This window comes from Leguminivora glycinivorella, chromosome 17 (assembly GCF_023078275.1).
Source record: "Leguminivora glycinivorella isolate SPB_JAAS2020 chromosome 17, LegGlyc_1.1, whole genome shotgun sequence".
Classification (NCBI taxonomy): Eukaryota; Metazoa; Arthropoda; class Insecta; order Lepidoptera; family Tortricidae; genus Leguminivora; species Leguminivora glycinivorella.
The window spans coordinates 11,143,178-11,165,450 of NC_062987.1; the positions used below are offsets into that span (position 1 = coordinate 11,143,178).

The following is a 22,273-nucleotide window of genomic DNA, read 5'->3' on the forward strand; positions in this document are numbered from 1 at the left end:
TTTGATTATACTCTTGTTTGTGTTCTGTCACGTCTTGAGATGTTTACCAGCGTAGATAACAGCTCTTCGGTCAACATCTAAATCTCGTCCGGAGCAGCAGTTTCTAGGTCGTCTGTCAACGAAATAAGAGAGATAAATTAGCACTCTGTATTGTGCCATTTAAACTGCAAGTTAGAATAGCAAACTGAAAAGTTTACTTGTCTGAGTAATATAATAAAATACCATGCATTCCACTCACCACTGAAGTATCAAACTTGCTCACTACTTTTTTTTTACTAGGGCAAACAGTAATCGGAAAGAAAAATAGCAAAAGCTTTTTTTATACCACACGGTAGCAAAAAAGCATACAGCTCTCCTGATGGTAAGCAGGCACCGTTTTTGGTACCTAAGGTTGACGAAATAGATACGAAGTTGTAGGTGCACATGAAACTGCTCAAGTTTTATTTTCACTCTTGGCAATTAATGTACATATAAGGGCTAGCAAGTTGCTAAATTTCAATTGAATTCATTTGCCACAGTTGACTTATACTACACACACGGTAGGAAATGGGGTGGCCTAATACATATATTTTTGGCACTTTGGCTGTATTCACAGCTGTGTTGTTAACTGTACATTGTGAAACGAAAAATAACAATAACAAAAGTAGTAACAAGTAGTAATAACCTCTGTCAAGTCAACAGTCAAACATTCGAGGATAATGATTTGAGAAAATCTTCCGCGTATGTGTTGACTAAAGATAACGACTGACATCGTAAAACTCATTTACGCGAATGGAAATTTTCATTCATATGTGTACCTTTACCAAGCCTAAGATACTTAGTAGATTACATATTGGTTTGAAAGTTTGGGCAGAATGTTATGAATCTAAGTACTTACCAAATCTTTAATTTTACCTTACACCCAACGATTTATTTATTTATAGATTACTTAATGGTGCTCCAACAGTGTGCTATCTACTTACGTTGTTACAATGACTGGCTATAGGGATATTTGTTGGACCAGATTGAGATCACTCCAGGACAGGAGTACCTACTTACCACCTTCTGTCCCAATCTGCACCCCAATCTAATCTACCACCTTGGCGCGCAATTGTCTAGGTAGGTACTTGTCTAAAAGTCGATTCGACGGTAACTGGAACGAAGTCGTACACTGGTTCAACATGGTATGTACTTGCCGTGCTTGAAGTTAGCTGCACTTTAAGCCGCTCCACCTGCGTTCTTGCTTTTGTGACTTTACCTACCTTTGTATTCGTATATTTCGGACTGTTGTACTGCTGCTGCCTTCCAGTTTGTTTTTTAGGGTTCCATACCAAAAAGGTACAACAGGAACCCTTATGGTGCGACTCTGTTTATCTTTATGAGGTAGGTCGCTTGATGGTAAGCGATTACTGCCATTCATGGACACAGAAGGATTGTAAGTGCGTTGCCGGCCGGCGTTACAGTTCATTTCACAGTTTAGCTGTCGTGTGAGACAGGAGGATTGTGATAGATAATATTGTTAATTTTTGGTTGGGTAATTTTCCCTGGGCAGCAGGGAATTTTACCAAGGATTCTCACAATTCTCAGTATTCTATGGAATGTTGTCTTTTACTTATCGACGATCACGATAGGTTTCACGGCTGTTAATTTCTGTGCGTTCACGGAATGTGGAGAAACAATGAAGTATAGCAAGCCAAGATTAACGTATAGGTAGGTAAGTAGTTGTTAATCCGTTCGAAATGTTGCACTATTAGCTATTATACCTACCGTAAAAATATGTATGATAAAAATGAACATGAACAGTAGGTTTACTGCGGAGCTATCTTTGGTGCATTGTATGTAGGTACGGATTGTACCCTATTTACAGTATTTACATGACTTTCACAATGAGGAATTTCACAATGAGGAATTTTCCAGTTTGATTATTTTTCACAATAAGTATAAGGATTTCCTACATATTGGCACTAGGTTGTATTGTCTTATACTTACCTATTATTTTCAACGAGATAGTAGGGAGACGAGCAGACCGGTCGCCTGATGGAAAGCGATCACCGTCGCGCATGGACACACGCCTATGTTACTTTAGTAAAAATAAACGTTTTTTACTAGTTTTGAGCTTTGTGTTGCGTTGGTTAAGCCCTGGTAGGTACCAGCATTGAACCTACTGTGATAGCCACAGCGCCAGCCGTGAACTGTAGGTAGGTATGGTTTATCTCAGCATCGATACCTACTCCTAAAATTAAAATTATCCAAAAGGTCAATAATAATATCAAAATATCGTCCAAGGTTCGAACTGTACGAACATCCATCAAAGAGGCCCTTCACCTTCAATCTGGCAGAACTAAAGGGCAGCTAATGGTTTCTAAATCTACTCAATTTTTGCCCGTCTGTTTGCTGTCATATAGACCGCCATTAACTTTGCTTCAAAGTTACTTTTAGCCTTTTTATGTTGGACTTTGTTGCAGGAGCTTTAATGTAGACTTGTTTGGCAAAATCTGGAAAATATTGAGTGTTTCAGGGCCAGCAGTAGGTATTAGTGAAGAGTGAAGACTTCTTAATTACTCGTCCTCAATCAGATCTAGTTATTTTGATGCACAATTTTTTCATGTCCCGTATACCTACTCAAGTCAAGAATAAGGACCGTCTGACGCTAAGCGGTCACCGCCATATGATATGCTATGGATGCGATGTCTCCTGGTTCTTATGTTCGTACCCAAATAACTTTAGTTGATGCGTAATATAGGTCCATATCTAAATGTTTATACTATTAGGTACATATAACCTACATAACTAAAACATAAGTTTATTTAGAATTGTGAATATCTAATGGCTCAGTGGAAGTACTTCCTCGTTCCTCGTCCTTCCTCTGTCTTTCCTTCGTCTAAAATACATCTTGTACAATATCTTTTTTACTTTAATATGTTCCCACAAGTTTTTATCTGCAAAATTTAGGAGTTCTATGGTAAATCATGTTTTCCTCAATCCATCTTCAGTCAGAGGTAAACAACCTTGTTCCGGTCACCGAGCATGCTAGGTGGGGAAATTATACAATAAAATTACGTAATAAACAATTTGAAGTTAAGGTAGGTACATTCAACCAGTTGCGGAGGAGTGCCGAAACGTGCCTGCGACCTCGTCCTGTAAGCCCTGAGGCGGCAATCGAGGGGTTTTAGTGGGTACACCATGGGTCTCATTAGCCTATATGGGAGTCCCACATAACCATCCCAGGCCGGTCCCTGCGCCTGGGATGGTATGCGTAACGCATTTCCCCTCGTTTAAAAAAAAAAAAAAGGTTTATTCAACCAATTGGAACCCTAGGCCACTCTACAACCATACCAAAAGACATAGTTCTACAGTGGCCTAGGGTTCCAATAGGTTGATTGACTGTACTCTCACTCCTTATTTTTGTTTTTTAAGGCTTATTTAGACGGCACGCGCATGTGATTTTAGATACATGATACATTGCGGGTTGCGGACTATTGACATGGACATCCTATTCTTCCTACCGATCAAATGGGGACCTTTTACATCTCCCAAGATCTTGTTCAATTAAGTCAATTTAAGCTATGTAACATACAAGCACGGAATGTTGTGTCTTACATCTAGGTATATGGTACTGACTTATTATTTGAATATTTAATAAAGCCCGGACAGCTTGAACATGTCATGCTCGCTTAAAAGTCTTTGCTTACGGTGGCGTCGTTGATCGGGTCGCCACCTTCCCGAATATAGGTTGAGGGAGGCGATGGCTGAGATACGCGCCATACTCGTGAACGGGTGCTGTTTGTGAAGACCGGTCTGTTTCAGCTAATAGAGGCTATAACTATTATATTGTAACATTAATTTTGATTACATTGAGGCACTCTGTTCGGTCCTTGTTTGTTTATTTTCTATCTGACTCTTGGAGACCATATACATTTCCAAGGAAAAAAGTAGATTAAGTATATCTAATTTTTTTTTTCTTTAGTTGAGACATCAAGAGTCTTTTAAAACTCTAAAGTTAGTTATCTTTTATTTGTATCAGTTCGTTTTTTTATCTTCATCATGTATAATTTTTCTTTTTTTCTAACATCTCTTACTAATCATAGTAGCTTTGTACTTTGTATAATTTATTGAAATGAATTTCCATAGAGTAAGTACCTTGTCTGTTAATTTTTTTTTATGAATACTTTTGCTGATTAAATTGTATCTCGTTTTTTTTAATGCATGTTAATTATAAGATGTAATGTTTTGAAAAGAAGTGGCCCGCCGAGTTTCTTGCCGGTCCCATAGTGGATACCCCCCTCCAACTGAGGGGGACTGAAATCTTCTCGAGGCTGAGGCGTAGGGTTAGAGCCGGCGTAGTTTTATTTGACGTTCATAAGCGCATTGTAATATGCCTACTTGGAAAATAAATATTTCATTTCATTTCATTTCAAATGTCTCCCTGTAATTTGGGTACCTAAAGAATCGCGTGCGAGATCTACCCTGTAAATCAGCCCTTAGAGACACTGATACACTCACTGACGTCACATCAGAGTCACAGACATCTTGAGATGAGACTGGCATAAAAAAAGTCTCAAGATAGAGGTAGACAGGTGTGTTTAATTAATGATGTCTCTCTTCCGGTATTCCGGTGATAGCGGTGATCAATCCCAAAAAAACTTGAACTCGTTAGTAGTGTTTTATATTCATGTAATACGTTGGTTATCCATACGAGTTAATCTATTGCGTTTTTATGCTGCATTTCATACTGGCATTTTTCACGCACAACGATCATCGACCAAGGCCTCTATTCTGTGACAAATGATTCAATTCTTTTGCTCGTTCAATACAATGAACGTTTAGGAATAAGATAATTCATTTTATTTTGTTATCTCAATTATATACATTGGTGAAAAAATAACAATATAAAACTTAAAAAATACTTAGAAATAACTAAACAAAACTAAATTACAACTAAATATAACTACTTAAAAATAAACCCAATTATAAAAAGAAAATTCCATCTAAAAGTTCCGCCTGCGGCATGGTGCCCATTAAGCTGGCGGCATTTCCTCTCTGTATCGCCAGGGCGATATGTTGAGAGAAAAATAAAAGAAATTGAGGGTTTTTTTTCTGGATTTTTGTGTAGTTACAATCTGTTGAATGTGTGCATCTCGATCTTCGGTTGTTTGAAACTTCTATAGTTACCTATACATTTGTATTTAATGTAAGAAAATCTAACGGTTCTAGAATAGAGTCCTGCAGCCTTACCACGATCTTTTTAAAAACGATTCAAACGCAGAGCAGGGGCCTTACCATGATCTCTTAACGCGATTCAGTTTAGGACCTAAACTGAACTGCGTCGCTATTTCCTACCACGACATTGTTATTGCGATCAAATTTCGACCGAGCGAGCGATAAGCGTCCCAGCCGTTTCATTCACTCATCTCAAGTGTATTTCGTACCATGACATGCCACTTGAGCCTAAACTGAATCGCAGGAATGTCAAATTTAGCGATTCATAAAAAGTTACTCACTTACCGCATTATTCTGAATCGCTTTGTTGTAACACTAGCGATACTAAATAGTTTGGGTTTTTTATAAGGAGTAGGAGATGGAAAATATAACTAAAGCTAGTTTCATCACCTGATTAATTTATTATTTTGGTTTTTCGATCCTTACCGATTCGATAATAAAATATAAAGTTTTATGATTTTGTTTAGTTTGATTTACGGACCAACTATTCCAACTAACTACACGTTTTTACATTTTTAGAGTACCTTATGATCTCGCAACTTTCGCAAAAACGCAAATCAAAAAGAGCGAGAAAAAGTCTGATCCTTTTTCAGTCGATATGCAAAGAGTCATGTTAACACTTGCGACAAACTACTTATGCCTAGAACTAGGATGGCTAAGGAATCAACTAGGTCTAGCATAACTTAGCAAATATACATTAAATTTAGACACGAGTGAGCTACCTACAAATACTTATGACTTACGTATTTGTTAAAATATCATCCAAACACTGCGAGTTCTATAGCCGAGCACAGCACTTCAAATACATAAATAAAAACTTTATTATTAATTACCTACTAGTCAAGGGCGCGATGTTCTAAACATAAGCTTTAACGAACTGTCATTAATGTCATTATATATATTTTTATCATTTATTTATAGTTTTGTTCAAAAAGACACGATATTTTACACAAAATCATTGTAATTATTGTGAATTTTACATTGAAATATTTTAAATGTTTCTTTTTCCAGTTTTAAGAATAAAATAAAATTAAAAATTAGTAATCGTTCCTGGTTTTCGAACGATCAAACGTCACAAGGGGAAAACGAGATAGATTTATACGATTCCTATAGCGTCATCCTTTTCTTGTCAAAACGATTCAGTTGCGAACCAGAGACAATATCGGTCTTTCATTCACTTGTACGCGGTTCAGTTTCGACTCTGAACATTGGAGGTCATGGTAGCAAATTGAGACGCTCAGTTTAGGCACCTAAACTGAACTGCAGCCTTACCACGATCTTTTTAAAAACGATTCAAACGCAGAGCAGTTCAGTTTAGGTGCCTAAACTGAGCGTCTCAATTTGCTACCATGACCTCCAATGTTCAGAGTCGAAACTGAACCGCGTACAAGTGAATGAAAGACCGATATTGTCTCTGGTTCGCAACTGAATCGTTTTGACAAGAAAAGGATGACGCTATAGGAATCGTATAAATCTATCTCGTTTTCCCCTTGTGACGTTTGATCGTTCGAAAACCAGGAACGATTACTAATTTTTAATTTTATTTTATTCTTAAAACTGGAAAAAGAAACATTTAAAATATTTCAATGTAAAATTCACAATAATTACAATGATTTTGTGTAAAATATCGTGTCTTTTTGAACAAAACTATAAATAAATGATAAAAATATATATAATGACATTAATGACAGTTCGTTAAAGCTTATGTTTAGAACATCGCGCCCTTGACTAGTAGGTAATTAATAATAAAGTTTTTATTTATGTATTTGAAGTGCTGTGCTCGGCTATAGAACTCGCAGTGTTTGGATGATATTTTAACAAATACGTAAGTCATAAGTATTTGTAGGTAGCTCACTCGTGTCTAAATTTAATGTATATTTGCTAAGTTATGCTAGACCTAGTTGATTCCTTAGCCATCCTAGTTCTAGGCATAAGTAGTTTGTCGCAAGTGTTAACATGACTCTTTGCATATCGACTGAAAAAGGATCAGACTTTTTCTCGCTCTTTTTGATTTGCGTTTTTGCGAAAGTTGCGAGATCATAAGGTACTCTAAAAATGTAAAAACGTGTAGTTAGTTGGAATAGTTGGTCCGTAAATCAAACTAAACAAAATCATAAAACTTTATATTTTATTATCGAATCGGTAAGGATCGAAAAACCAAAATAATAAATTAATCAGGTGATGAAACTAGCTTTAGTTATATTTTCCATCTCCTACTCCTTATAAAAAACCCAAACTATTTAGTATCGCTAGTGTTACAACAAAGCGATTCAGAATAATGCGGTAAGTGAGTAACTTTTTATGAATCGCTAAATTTGACATTCCTGCGATTCAGTTTAGGCTCAAGTGGCATGTCATGGTACGAAATACACTTGAGATGAGTGAATGAAACGGCTGGGACGCTTATCGCTCGCTCGGTCGAAATTTGATCGCAATAACAATGTCGTGGTAGGAAATAGCGACGCAGTTCAGTTTAGGTCCTAAACTGAATCGCGTTAAGAGATCATGGTAAGGCCCCTGGATTGCATTGCGTGCGTGTGCGACGCCAACGACACATTTTTAATTACTACGGAGAAATTAAAGAAACTGTAGTGTTTAGTGTATTCTGCCGTGATTAGAGTGATTACGATCTTTGATCTAGAGCTTAATTACTGTCAGATAGTTATTTATATCGTTATATCATTCAGTTCAACAATAATAAACGGCCCGACTGTCGTTAGGTTTCTAGCTTCCGTTGGTTCATTGTCGTTGCATGTCGACGACATCCGAAAAATCGCAGGGCATATCTATGAGACTAGCCCATATCGGGGTAATGAGGAAGCACACTGACATTTTTCCCGCCAGGCGGCGCCTGTGCCAGTGCCTAGGCATGTCACTGTCATTCATATGTGAGAGAGAGAAAAAAATCATCTTCTCGCTCTTACGTAAAAAAATATTTATCTGTGCAATGGACTAATAAGGTGGCGCCATCTGTCATAACCTTTAGTGTGCTTCCCTCCTCATTGTCGTAATGTAGGTATCTACACGAAGTGGCCTATATGATAATGACGAGTTCTTTCACGCCATTGGTCAGGGTTTAGCAACACTGCATTTTAGAATACCGATACGGAATAAAAAGAGGAAGTTCGATGACCCTGTCATAAAAGTCAGTATATTTTTTATTTGGCAGTTGTTTGAAAAGTTAAAACCTAGTTTTATTGCTCTTAAACAAAGACAATTATCGCCTAATGCCTGTATAAATATTTTTCCAAAAATTACACAGAGTAAATTATGCACTATTTATAAATATTCCAATGTTTACCTATACAAATGATAACATTTATAACAGAACTGAGAGCCTTTGCTATGAGTTTGACGTATTAAAATAAAAATAGCAAAAAAATCAAAACGGTCCGACACAGATACAAATAATAATAATCTGTGTTGAAAAAATCATTGCTGTATCTTCAAAAACCAGGGAGGAAATAGTCGAGAGCGTTTGTATGGAGAATTGACCTGTATCGTATCGTCTTCAGTGGTCTGGCGGGTCCCCGTTTTGATTAGGGCTGCTACTCTGTGGTAATCTTGGCCCCACAGCAGCTCATTCGGAAGACCAGCATACAATAATCATGGTAGGGGTTCTGATAACCGAGGAACAATGAGGAATCTTTACTATCAACAGTTTCTTAAATCCGTTTAAACAGATGGAATGTGGGGAATCGTCGCGTTAAACAAATTTGGTTCTCAATGGGGAAACCCGTGAGCCACAGGAAGTTTTTTTTTCTTAGAATTTTTGGCTTTTAATATTGGCTTTGTGTTGAATTCGCATGTTTAATGTTTAATATAACATTTTTGTTTACTTGAATTGAAATTGGGAAGAAAATAGTGTTAGTTAATATAAACAATAGCTACCTACGTTACATGCAAAGTGTCTTTATCAGGAAACTCAAATCGATCAAAATACGCAACGCAACTAAGACACAATTTTTTGAAACGATTTTTTAGTAATTTATGCATTTACTGTATGGTGGCATTTAGGTACTTACCCAACAAATTACATTAGGCTAGTCAATATTTTTCTAATGCTATGTTATTTCAAAGTAATGCTACTTAATTACATAAATACATAAATTATTCACCATACACTTACAATTAAGTGCACATTACTTTTACAGTTAACTAAATATTGCAAGATCGTATTCGTTAAAAATTATAAATTACTTTTTCCCCTCACTAGCTCGGAAACACGTGTTTTGTCCTTTAATACCAGCGGGTAAAAACGCAGTGGGTAAAGTAATTTGACCTTGAATAAAGTCAAATTAACTGCTTTAAAATTGATAAAAATAGGTGAATCTAGTAATAAAGATGATTTACCACCTGTGGAACTACTGGAAGCAGTGATAAACATGATAAACGCATTTTTTGCGTTGTAGTTTCCTCGCTATATAGTGAGGAGAAAAGTTTTGTGTTACACTCGGGTGCAAATGTATTTTATTTCTCGTGTGTTAAAAAACTCGCAAGTTCTTTCACTTGCTCGTTTTTCAATTGCACACTCGGCGTTAAAATACAACTTTGCCCCCTTGTATAACAAATAACTATTATCGAGCATATCAACAAACCTTGTATGTATATACATTATAGGTATGTTTTAAACACCGTGCACCGTAGCAAATGTATAGCAGGCTTGTCTAACAGTACGTTCGTATGTTTATGTTTACATTGAACCAGTAACATTCAAGTAAAGGTTTGCGGAGTGAGAGGTAAAGGTGTGTCCACACAATCGGGTTAGCAATGTTCAATAAATTTAATGTTATAGGTATAGAGTAAAGCGTAGTGCACATTAATGTGACAAAGCTTATGTTATGTGTTATGAATAATATTATTTTGGTGCTAGAATTTATATTTCTCTCCTTTTGGTCAGTGACAATGTTATTTTTTAAAATATCAAGTACAACCCAATTTATCGGTTAAATTCGATATGTAGAATTGTAGATACAATATTGTTTTGGCCAGTATGAACTTAGTAAAGGACGTCCGATTATAAAATAAAAAATAAAAATCATTTATTTCGGACCACAAAATCCATACAAGGTTAAAAAATAAACCTTAGGTTATAAAATAAACCTTTAGGACTAGACAAGACGATTTAAAACGTAAAAAGCCGTTGTCGAAAGTACTTTTTTTAAATAATATTATTAATGTTATACCCGAAAATGCATGTAGTCATTTCTTTACCAAACACAGGCTATTGAAATGGTCCATTTATTGCAAACAGTCTCAATTTGAGCATTAAGTACAATACTTCACTTTCACTGAGTGCGGGCCACAAAAGAACAGTTATTGATGCGTCCGGTGTCTGAGCTATGTCAAAAGGTCGGGTCAGCTTTGTACAGAAACCGTGGTACTGACACTACTGACAATAACTACAAAAGATTCATTTGCAAGATATACCTAAACGGTAATATACGTATATTTATTGTATTAAAAATTGCGCAGTATTGCATTAATCTGCACAACGACATACTAGACTAATATTATAAAATAAACGTATATATACGTAAAAGCTTTGGTATATTCATAACTACACACATTTAATCTCATCTAGGATAATGTGCACTCATATTTTGCTACTTAAATTGTTGTTTAGAAAGAACAATTATAATTTCCAAGAATATTTAAGTTCTTTCAAGTATTTTTTTACATATATTTAGTTTTAAAGCTCCAGAACCTCTGTCTGTTTTGTCAACACAATAATCATTTTGGGATATCGAATCGACGAAAGACCTACTGTATGATCAATTGGACGTAGTTACGCAATAACGTTCCAATCCACATGAAATTGTCATTAAGTTTTAGACCTTGTATGAAAAACAAAAGTCTTTCATTTCAATGACAATTTCAGATGGATTGGAACGTTGTTGCGTAACTACGTCCGTATTAATTATTAATACGGGTTACACTAATTGCATAGTAGCACAAAACATATTAACAAAACCGCACTCTAATAAACTTTACTAATTTATTTTCTTCGTGTCAAAGACTATAACAGCCTAGCAAAAAAGAGTAAAAGAATAATAGGGGCGTCACCGTCCATGAAAAACGATTTGCATGTAGCAACTATTTTGACAGATTGTCACTTCAATGAAAATACCTAGTTGCGCTTTGCTTCGATAAAAAGAGACTAGTTAAATTTTTACTCTTTTTTGCCAAGATATAAACACCCACCCAATGAACCGCTCCGCAGCGACCGGCGTTCTTGCGAAGTGTACCGAATTTCCATCCAGTGTGCCCGCGGCACTACCCTCTTGCACTATCTCGATTCACTTATCTGCGAGTAGTCACTCGACGCAATCCGCGGTAGTCGCCCGCCTCGGTCGGTCGGTAGTGAAAGAAAGTGCCCTTTCGGATTGATGCAGGTAAGACTGTGATAACGGTGCACCGGTGTTCTATGCCGTTCGTTTGTTTTTAACGGACTTCTTTTGTTTGCCGTACTCGTACTGTGTTTGTTTTCGTCGCGCTTTCCCGGTTTCAGGTGTCGGTTTGTGACTTTTAATTACGATTTATATTTTAGTTAAATGTCTGTGAGGTTAGCGATGCAATTAGAAAGGAAGGATAAAAACCTACCCTATATTTTTTTTTGCTAATAAAATTAGTGGATTAATTACAGTTAGGACTACAAAAAAAGCATAGGTATAGGTCAGGTGCATTAGGGTAATTCCGAAAGTCGTCTAATTACGAGTCACATAAAAATCACCATTATTTCCATCATATCAAGATTCCCCTTTCGGAATTACCAGAGCATTTCTGTCATTCGGAATTACCCTAATGCACCTTACTATGGACTAACATTTGATTGTAGAAAATAAGTAGGTAGATTGATACGAGTATGTATGTAATAAACTAAAATCTTATCCCCTTAAAGTAACTTTAAGTATTGAGCCACAAAAAGCCGTAATATTCATACTATATTACTTTGCAAAAGCACTTTGTTAAGACGATACGGTAGGGGTCAATTCCCCATACAAACGTTCTCGACTATTTCCTCCCTGGTTTTTGATGATAGAGCAATGATTTTTTTCAACACAGATTGTTATTATTTTTATCTGTGTCGGACCGTTTTGATTTTTTTGATATTCTGCTTTTTAAAGATTCTAGAGCCAATCAAAAAATTCCAAAAACGGCCTTTTTCATTGTGGCGCAAAAAAAGGTGTGATACTCAAGATTGGTAACAAATAACCAAAAAAGCTAAACGGTCCGACATAGATTATTTCATTGTTATTCAGATTCTCAAATTTCGTTCCGATTGATTAAGTTTTGAAGGAGGAAAGAGTCGAGAGCGGAACCTCGATTTTAAAGATTTTTTTGAAATATCTTTTGACTGAGTTGTTCTTAATCACAGAGAACCTCCTATAGAGTGGCAGTCTTGTATATTTGGTTCGCGATACGAGTCACCACTGTTTGGGGTGCGAGGAGCGGGCGGGGAATGTGTTAAGCGCGCTGTGATTGGCCGTTTCAAGGACGGCGGGCAGTCGCGCCAGATGAAAAGGGACAGAAGTATGACTGTCCCTCTACTGACGCGTAAGTGGCCAATGTAAGTTGACCTATGCCGGCTCTGAATAAATTATAAATATGACTTATTTGTGGAATGTAATGCCGTCTGTTTTTAAATTTGAGCTTCTTGTTACCTTTCCACACCATTTCACACTACAGGTGGACATCTTTAAGGCATCAAAATACCCTTTTCCAATTTTTTAGTGCGAAAAACACGCGCTGCTTTCGGGTCTGTTACTTGGTCGATACTGATCGGGCACGGCGAGCGCCCGCGCTTATATCAGTGCAAATACTAGGAAGGCTGGCCACCGCGAGTCGTCTTGTAATAGATGTCTATAGGGGTTGGTCTGTGTTCTTAATGGACAATTTTTTTTCGATAATAACACTTGTATATTTAACTAAAATTTCCAAGTTGAAAGGGGGCTTCCTTTCCATTTTAACATTTTCGCTACCGTATCCTCTTAAGCATCTTTTCCGCACACATAATGCATGAATAAGTAAGTATTAAGTACTTATATTTAAGTATGTTTTTGGTACTCGTAAACACTACGTCTATTTTCATGCAAATTTTCGTAGATACATACAGTCAAGTGCAAAAATACGTATCGATTTTATCCGCTCAAAAATATGTACCGAGACCTTATTCCGCCGACATAAAGTGCTATGGGACATATTTTTGATAAGTTGTACGCACCCATATTTTTACACTTGACTGTACATATCCACCTGCGTTGGTAGTATTTGACAGTATAAACTGATTCCCCGTAGGAACCGCGTATTGTTGCAGTAGTGACCTGCATTTGAATTTGACATTTTGCATGGCAGTTGTTTACGCGCGAATATGATTCCGCGATATGCAAAATACCGTTTTATTTCCATTCTTACGTCAATACTTTAACCGCTCCAACGTCTTGGCCTTTAATTAATAAAACAATAATAAAAAAATCTGTAGGTAGCAAATTTTTGACATCGGCGTCCCAGGGGTTAATATGTGTATCATAGGCGTATAATATTAGACGGCCAAGTTTTAAGACGGTTTTTTTCTTAACTTAAATGCTTATCATCTCTTAATGGAGTACCAAATTCATGGAAATCTAATAAATACGGTCCCTGTTGGAAGTCCCGGATGACCACGTGTTGTCTTGATGACTAAATTAAGATCATTGTACTACAAACTATATTAAATGAATTGAATTAATGTACATAATCTTACTTTAGGCTTCACCTAATATTTTAGGGACCTCACATATCATCATCTTCCTTGCGTTATCCCGGCATATTGCCACGGCTCATGCCGCCTGGGGTCCGCTTTGACAACTAATCCCAAGATTTGGCGTAGGCAATAGTTTTACGAAAGCGACTGCCATCTGACCTTTCAACCCGAAGGGTAACTAGGCCTTAATATTGGGATTAGCCCGGTTTCCTCACGATGTTTTCCTTCACCGAAAAGCGACTGGCAAATATCAAATGACATTTCGCACATAAGTTCCGAAAAACTCATTGGTACGAGCCGGGGTTCGAACCCGCGACCTCCGGATTGGAAGTCGCACGCTCTTACCGCTAGGCTACCAGCAACCTCACATATATCACACTAATTTCAAATTAGGCAATTTTTGCACCATCTTTTCTATCATTCGATTTCTTTATTATTAAGTATTTTACAAACGTGTCTTATAAAATACATGTCAAGAATTCAAGATAGCTTACTAAGCTTACCTTCTTTATAATAATGTTAAAACGAAAACAAAGTATAAACGGCACCGTAGGAATTTAAATGTGTTGAAATTACTCGTAAGTAATTGTTCATCTCACACTTAGAAAATGCGATGTAAGCACCTATTTAATATTTATAGACTCGAAAATCATAAGTTTTTAATCGTATTTTGTTGTTTGACCATGGGGCTGATTTTTGAATCTCGGCCATTCGATTTCGTGAAATTCGTTCAATAATATCTCCACTGCTAGCGATTTAAATTCTACTAACAAAATCGAAAACGAGTGGTCGTTACCACTAGTTCTAAAATTACTAGCCGTCCTCTTCCAAAAATAGCATGACGTCGTTTTCCACAGACTTTCCGCAGAACTTGTTTTTAGTTCCTTGCTATTTGAAGTGTCAAGCCATTCTCTTACTATTTTTTATGAATGGAAGCGAGTTTTATCCAGTTGATCGAAAACAACCGCTGGTCAAAAACGACTCAATGGACATACAAATATATATGGGTTAAAGTTATAAGCTCTAAAGTAATATGTATTTTGTACACATATTAAAATATTAAAAAAAAAAACTGGCCAAGTGCGAGTCGGACTCGCCCACCGAGGGTTCCGAACAAACTTTCTTTCAAACTACCTAGTTAAAAATATCAGGTTTCTAAAACTAAAAGTTAGAACTGCTAGAAGTATAAGTAGTAATGAGCATTATTGTGTTTAGCGCCATCTCTCGGTGAATTCGCGTGACCTGAAACTAATTTGCGCGACCTGTATAGTATGTTGGTTTTTCAGGGGTAGGTAATTCTTTATAATGTTAACCGGTTTTGATAGTTTTTACTTTATTTGAAAAAAGATGATGTAATAACGTAATTTGAAGTACGATATACATCCCCAAGAGTGGATAAATTGAAAGTAAAAATCTGAAAAGGTTTTTGTGAATTAAACAAAGTTTCCAAGATACATACAAACACGATTTTGTAATATTTAGCATAAAACCAATATTTTTTTTTACATTTCTCTTCAAAATTATTTTTTTCCACAACAAAAAAAATATAAAAAATTGTTATTTACGTTCAATTTAAGCTCTTTCTAACGATACCCCACTTGACCTAGTAACTTGAAATTTACAGTTTGCCCCCCTTTAATTTTGACCATTTTCTACAATCAAAATAATTAAATAAAAAAAAATATATACTTTTAGTTTGTAGAGGTTTACAATGTTCACAACTATTCCAAATTTCAAGTTGATAGCAGTAGTAGTTCTCGAGATATTTAAATAGTAATGTGACAGACGGACAGAGTAGTTCCATAAGGGTTCCTTTTGTCCATTTTTGGTACGGAACCCTAAAAAGTCACATATCTTCTGTGTCCACGGCCTGTGTAACCTAGCCGAATTGTCGGAAAAAAGGTAAATAGTTATTCGTTATACAAGGGGGCAAAGTAGTTGTTTAACCGCACGTGCCAATATTGATACCCGAGCAAGCGAAAGATTCCAATATTGAACCGCGAGCGTAGCGAGTGGTTCAAAAAGTGGATTCTTGAGCGTTGCGAGGGTATCAAGGCACGAAGGTTAAACAAACTTTGCCACCGAGTGAAACACAACATTTTTCACCACACCAACACGAACAAAATACTGACTATAAAACATCAGAATAAATCAAATCCATCAATTTATTCAATATTTATGATTCAAAATCATCATTTATAGGTAAAATCTAGCAGCCAGATTAAGACATCGAGTTAAAATTTGTATGAAATTACTTTGCCCCCTTGTGGATAAAGTGCAATTTTGCTATCTGTTTTCGAATAGCAAAGAAAGCCTTTACCAGTTGGTGTGGTGAAAATAATATTATTTCATCGCGTTCCCGTGTGCGACTTGAAATATTGGTTTGTCGCATAAACTGCATCCTTATTGTGGTCGGCCATTCAAAACACGTACGTCAATTAGCGCCAGGAAACGCCAGCGAGTACAGCGTTCCCATAATAAATCCATTGTTAAAAGAAATTCATAATAAAAACGTTGGCCATGTGTAAAAATATACTCTACTCGGTCACATCCATAGATTAGGTATGCCATGGTTCTCAAAGTGCTAATGATTTAATACTAAGGACGGTAGAGTTTCTTCTGAGCGTTTAATTTCTTTTTTTAAGTGTGTTTTTTTTAATTTTATGTTATTTTTACTTAGAATTGGTGATTTTTCAATCCTAATAGGTAAAAACTTTTTTTCTTATTTTCTTACCATTTTCCCTACAATTTGTATGGGGTGACAGAAGAGGAAAGTATCCAAAGTCCAATTGAAATAGAAAGTGGTAGTGATTCTGAGTAAAATTAACCTAAAATTCAGAAAAATATCAAAATAAAAATAAAGGCAAAAAAGAAACGCTCTTTTATTCGGGAGAACATACTTAATGTTTGTCTCCGGTAAAGTAAAACAGAAGGTTCCTAAGAAAATAGTATCACTTGTTCACGGTTTTATTTTGGCTTACATTTTCTTTAAGACACACACTGGGCGTTAGCAGCACTAAATCTTAAAAAAAAAGTGATTTAACAGTTAGTTGTTTGGGAAAAAAGTGCTTGACCGTTTTTTTTTCTTTACTAACCTAATTGAAAAATTGAAAATGTGTATATTGGTTTGAAAAGCAATAGTTTTGTGTTTTGTGCAATAGTTTGGTTTGAAAATGCATTTCTGAAATCCGATGACCTAATATATCTGTGATACTACAAAAAATCTTATAAAAATACCATATTTCAAATAAAACTACCTAACTTAAAAACTATAATAACCTAAGAAACAACTCAACTGTGATACGGTAATCAAATCAGGCAGTCCAATAAAAATATTTTTTTTCTTACAGCAAGATTAAAAAATCAGATTAAGAAGTGAGGAAGGCTCACATAGTTTACATACTCGTATTGTGCATTTCCCAGTGTCCAGCCGCCCTTAAGCGCGAGTTCAATGACCGCGTTCCGCACCGGCCGTTTAATTACCAGCACATCTCATTTTCTCGAGATGACGCACTACTGCTCACCTGAGAAACGGTTATTCGCCAGTTATGTTTCAACACTTGCAATGCAATCTACAGCGTGTTACCGTCAAGTGGGCTTTTTGATGTGAAACTTCTAATGCGACGTCCAACTGACAGCGTTAAGACGATACGGTAGGGGTCAATTCTCTATACAAACGCTCTCGACTATTTCCTCCCTGGTTTTTGAAGATAGAGCAATGATTTTTTCAACACAGAATGTTATTATTTTTATCTGTGTCGGACCGTTTTGATTTTTTTGATATTCTGCTTTTTAAAGACTCTAGAGCCAATCAAAAATTTCCAAAAACGGCCTTTTTCATTGTGGCGCAAAAAAAGGTGTGATACTCAAGATTGGTAACAATTAACCAAAAAAGCTAAACGGTCCGACATAGATTATTTCATTGTTATTCAGATTCTCAAATTTCGTTCCGATTGATTAAGTTTTGAAGGAGGAAAGAGTCGAGAGCGGAACCTCGATTTTAAAGATTTTTTTGAAATATCTTTTAACTAAATTGTTCTTAATGGACAATTTTTTTTTCGATAAATCTAATTAATAACACTTGTATATTTAACTAAAATTCCCAAGTTGAAAGGAGGGCTCCTTTCCATTTTAGCATTTTTGCTACCGTATCCTCTTTTAACGCTCAGTGTTGCCAACTCGAATTTTGAAACACATTACGAAGTTTCACTTCTTCCGCGCTCAGGGACTCCACGCACTATTTTTTTAAAGGAGCTTTCTACGAGTATCTTGTTATTTTTTGACATAGTAAATGTATTTTTGTAATATTGCAGCTTGTGAACCAGCCTTAAAAATGTAGGAATAATACTAATGTATCCTTACTTTTTTCTTTTTACAAGCTTTTATTCAAGTTACCTTAGTATGTTAGTGTGCGTCAAAACGTAGAAGCTGAATTGGACCCACTTCCCGGTTTCCGATTGAGCTGAAATTTTGCACACAATTGTGACAATGCAATATTATGGTATCATGGAGCTGATCTGACGATGGAGCAGAAAGGTGGTCATAGGAACCATGTCATGAAATGTCAAAAATGAAATTTTTGCAAAAAACTTATTTAAAACTATTAACCAAACATAAGTCATAAGTTAAGACCATGTAGGTAATATTTTTTTTTTTTTTGAAATAATACGTAGAAAACTTATTACATCACTAATGTATGCATGAAATATCAAAAATATTTTTTTTCTTAAATTGTCCGTGATTGGTACCGTCATGTCACCTTAGGAAACTAAAGGTGTTAAAATCAAACGTTTATTGTAATTATGAAACTCTTGCTGAACAAAACACAAAAACAGCTTCATTCATTGGGCTTAACTTGTCAACCAGATAACGAAGTAAATCTTTGTTGACACAGTGGGCCCGTAGCCAAGAATACAATCATTCACACTCCGTGGTGTACGCTGTGTACCTACGATATATGATGCAACTATCTGAGACGTACCCATTAGAAAACTCTCTTGGTCTCTTGTCGCTGATCGCACTACGGAAAACGACAAAAACTACGCTATAGTACCTACCTACGATACGGACCGTGAAAGATTGTACTCTTTGCTACGGGCCCTGATGGGAAATGAATTCTGATTTTCCTTGTCGAAGTTTTGAATTTGCGTTCACCCGGAATAATCTAAGTTCATTGCATACACAATAGAAAAATGGATGGAAATGGATTTCTTGATTATACAGAGAAACAAACAAACAGAAATTTGCATTTGTTACATTTCTACGTAGTTACTGTACTAGTGGTTTATGATAAGTTATGATAAGTTTGGAACATCGCTATTGGTAAGGTGTGTGAAAGAGTTGGCGCTGATTGTCACAAACACACGTAGGTACTCTTATGGAATACAGTAAAGCATTCACATACGGAATACATCAAACGAATTAGGATTTAATATACAAAGAAAAGCCAACAAAATAAAGCCTCCGCCACACATAAGGGTCCCCCCACATCTAGCGTCTCGCGAGCGTCGCGTCGGGCCAACTGTATGGAAAAAGACGCCGCGTCGACGCGACGTCGACGCGGCGTCAGGCTTTGCCCATACAGTTGGCCCGACGCGGCGCTCGCGAGACGCTAGATGTGGGGGGACCCTAAAGCGTTTTGATAGCGTAGCTTTAGCGGAGCGGAATGCGCGCTGAATGCGCTCGCAATCCGCGCGCATTCCGCTCGCAATCCGCGCTCGTTAGTTCCCGCCGGCGTCGGCTGGGCGCAACGCCAGCGTTCGTCCGGCGCGGCGCACCGCTATCATTGCGCTCCGCTAACGCTCTGCCTACGCTCTCAAAACGCGCAGAGGCGGCAGCTTTAGGGGCTGCTCAAGTTGTGCACCTAAATAGCGACCAACCGATGCGTCTGTCTCTGCGTTTTTGAGAGAGAGAGAGCAAAAACTACCCAACGGAGTTTCATGCGATTTTCACATATCAACCAATATAGTGATTTTACAGTAAGATTTATAATTTACTAGCTTTTTGCTCGCGTTAGAAAGAGACAAAAAGTAGCCTATGTCACTCTCCATCCCTTCAACTATCTCCTCTTAAAAAATCACGTCAATTCGATGTTCCGTTTTGCCTTGAAAGACGGACAAACAAACAGACACACACACTTTCCCATTTATAATATTAGTAAGGATTAAGGCTTTGTTTGTTTATTTTAAAATCAATATTTGCAATCATCACCTCATTTTATAACATTTACATAGTTTTTCGCTTTATTGTCCGTCACTCGTGCGCGTGCGTCACTCGCTATCAAAGTCAACATAATTAATTAATTTGCTGGTTTACACTGAATTTCAGTACAGACAGGGAAAATCCAGAATTAGAGTACATTGACGTACTCGTGGCTCTAAATAAAAGGACTTTTCGTATAACAAAATTGACAAGTTTGCGCCAAGTCATCAAATCACATACATGTATACCAATACCACAGATAGTGCGACTATGAACTTGTGAATTCGTTTTAGCCTCTTGCCGCCTAATGTGCAATGAGATGTACATTTGGGTTCATTGGAGTTTTAACTTTCATGTGAATAAATAAAGTAGCATTTCTTTTGTCTCTAAATAATTATGGTGGGCGTTACGAGGTTAACTATGAAAAATCACGAATTCGGAAAACTTGGTTGTCATTTGTCATAACCAAGTAGTTTATGTTAGTGCATTATGTAATGGTACTGAGAACATTTCTTTTTCGTAATTAAGAATTAGGATTTTAAAGAATTTTATGTATCGATTTTATAATAAACTAGCTTCTTCCCGCAGCATCGCTCGCGTTAAATTCGAAAATTGCGGAATGCTTCATACAAACGTCCACCCCTCATTTTAGGGAAGTGGGGGGGTTAGAAAGAGACAAAAAGTAGCCTTTGTCACTCTCCATCCTTTCAACTATTTCCATTTAAAAAATCACGTCAATTCGACGCTCCATTTTGCCGTGAAAGGCGGACAAACAGACACACTTTCCCATTTATAGGATTAAGTAAGTATGGATAGTACGGATATACATCTTTCATTTTCTAATAATTATTTATACATTCTTTGTAAGTAATATAACGAGTTTGTAAATTTTAGTAGTTTATAGATGTTCATTCCTATAGCATTAAATTAAAAAGTTTTTCTATAACTAGCAGCGATTTTCTTCGTAGATAATCTCGATTACAAAGAAAGCAAAGTCAATCACCGGATTCGATTCAAACCGATGATGAACCGATTGTTTAATTAAGTTTAATAAGGGGAAGATAACCGACACGTACGGAAGCGGTCGGACTCGACTCGACTCGATTATTCCACCGCTCGCGTGTTTCGGCGCGGAAGCTATGGCAAGCCTTCCCTGTTTGAAACGATATAGTTTTTTATGGGCACCACAAATTGCAATTCACTGCTGCTATTATTTGTTGATAATAAATAGAAATACTTCGTTACTAAAGTTTACATCGAATGTTACGTTATACGTTACCACTCACTGACGCTTTTGTAGTTGAACCAACTTGCAAACTAGTTTTACTTATCGACTCGACGTACATAAAATTATTTTTCATCACATTTGCTGTTTAAAGGTCTCATTGCGTCTACGTGTACTGAAGAATAATGTACTATTTTATTCCCAAGGGAGTAATGGATTTACTTTTAAGAATTAATACAATCCGTACAATACCTCAGGCAAAGGATGTTTCAATCAGCCAAGAATTTTTTTTCACAACAAAAAAAATTATATACGGTATGAAAAATGCATTTTATTTATGTTTTACAATTAGTTCAGTGTATATTACATGTATTTTGTAAATTTCACGTAGATAAATCGTTATAATTTGCAATCTGGCAGGAAATTGTGACGGCCATCTCGATTTGCGCTTGATCGCGTTGCCATAGCAACGGGCAGTACAACACCGCCATTCATTGAAGGTTTTGCGCCTTATGATTTTTTTCTCTGTGTTTTCCTCTCAAATGTGATGAAAAATATTGTGTGTAACTCAGGAGGTAAGGATTTTGTAAACTCGTGTCTATAACTCTCTCCAGCCTGCGACTGTCGCGAGTTATTAACACTCGTCGACAAAACCCCCCTTACCTCCCTTGTTTCACAATATACTATAATTTCAAACCCCGACAAGAAACGAATACCTACTAGTAGATTATTATTTCAAATCATTACCATCAAGCGGCCGTGTTTGCCACCGACAAATTTTTGAAGAAGCTATTTTTCGAACCAATACATTTTTGGGCAGACTGTCCGGAGTGTTCGGGTTACGGAAGAGCAGCGCAAGTGGTCCGGCGTTTAGGTTGCACGTAAATGAATATTGTATTATTTAT

General features: G+C 36.6%; 1 protein-coding gene across 1 annotated transcript in view; it reads left to right on the plus strand.

The window, feature by feature from the left end:
• Nucleotides 1-11,511: 11,511 nt before the first annotated feature.
• Nucleotides 11,512-22,273, plus strand: part of LOC125235427 (inositol-trisphosphate 3-kinase A) — a 215,009-nt gene continuing 204,247 nt past the window's right edge. The window contains exon 1 of the mRNA XM_048141984.1: nucleotides 11,512-11,594. The gene's annotated coding sequence lies outside the window, so the exon portion shown is untranslated. The remainder of the gene's footprint in view (nucleotides 11,595-22,273) is intronic.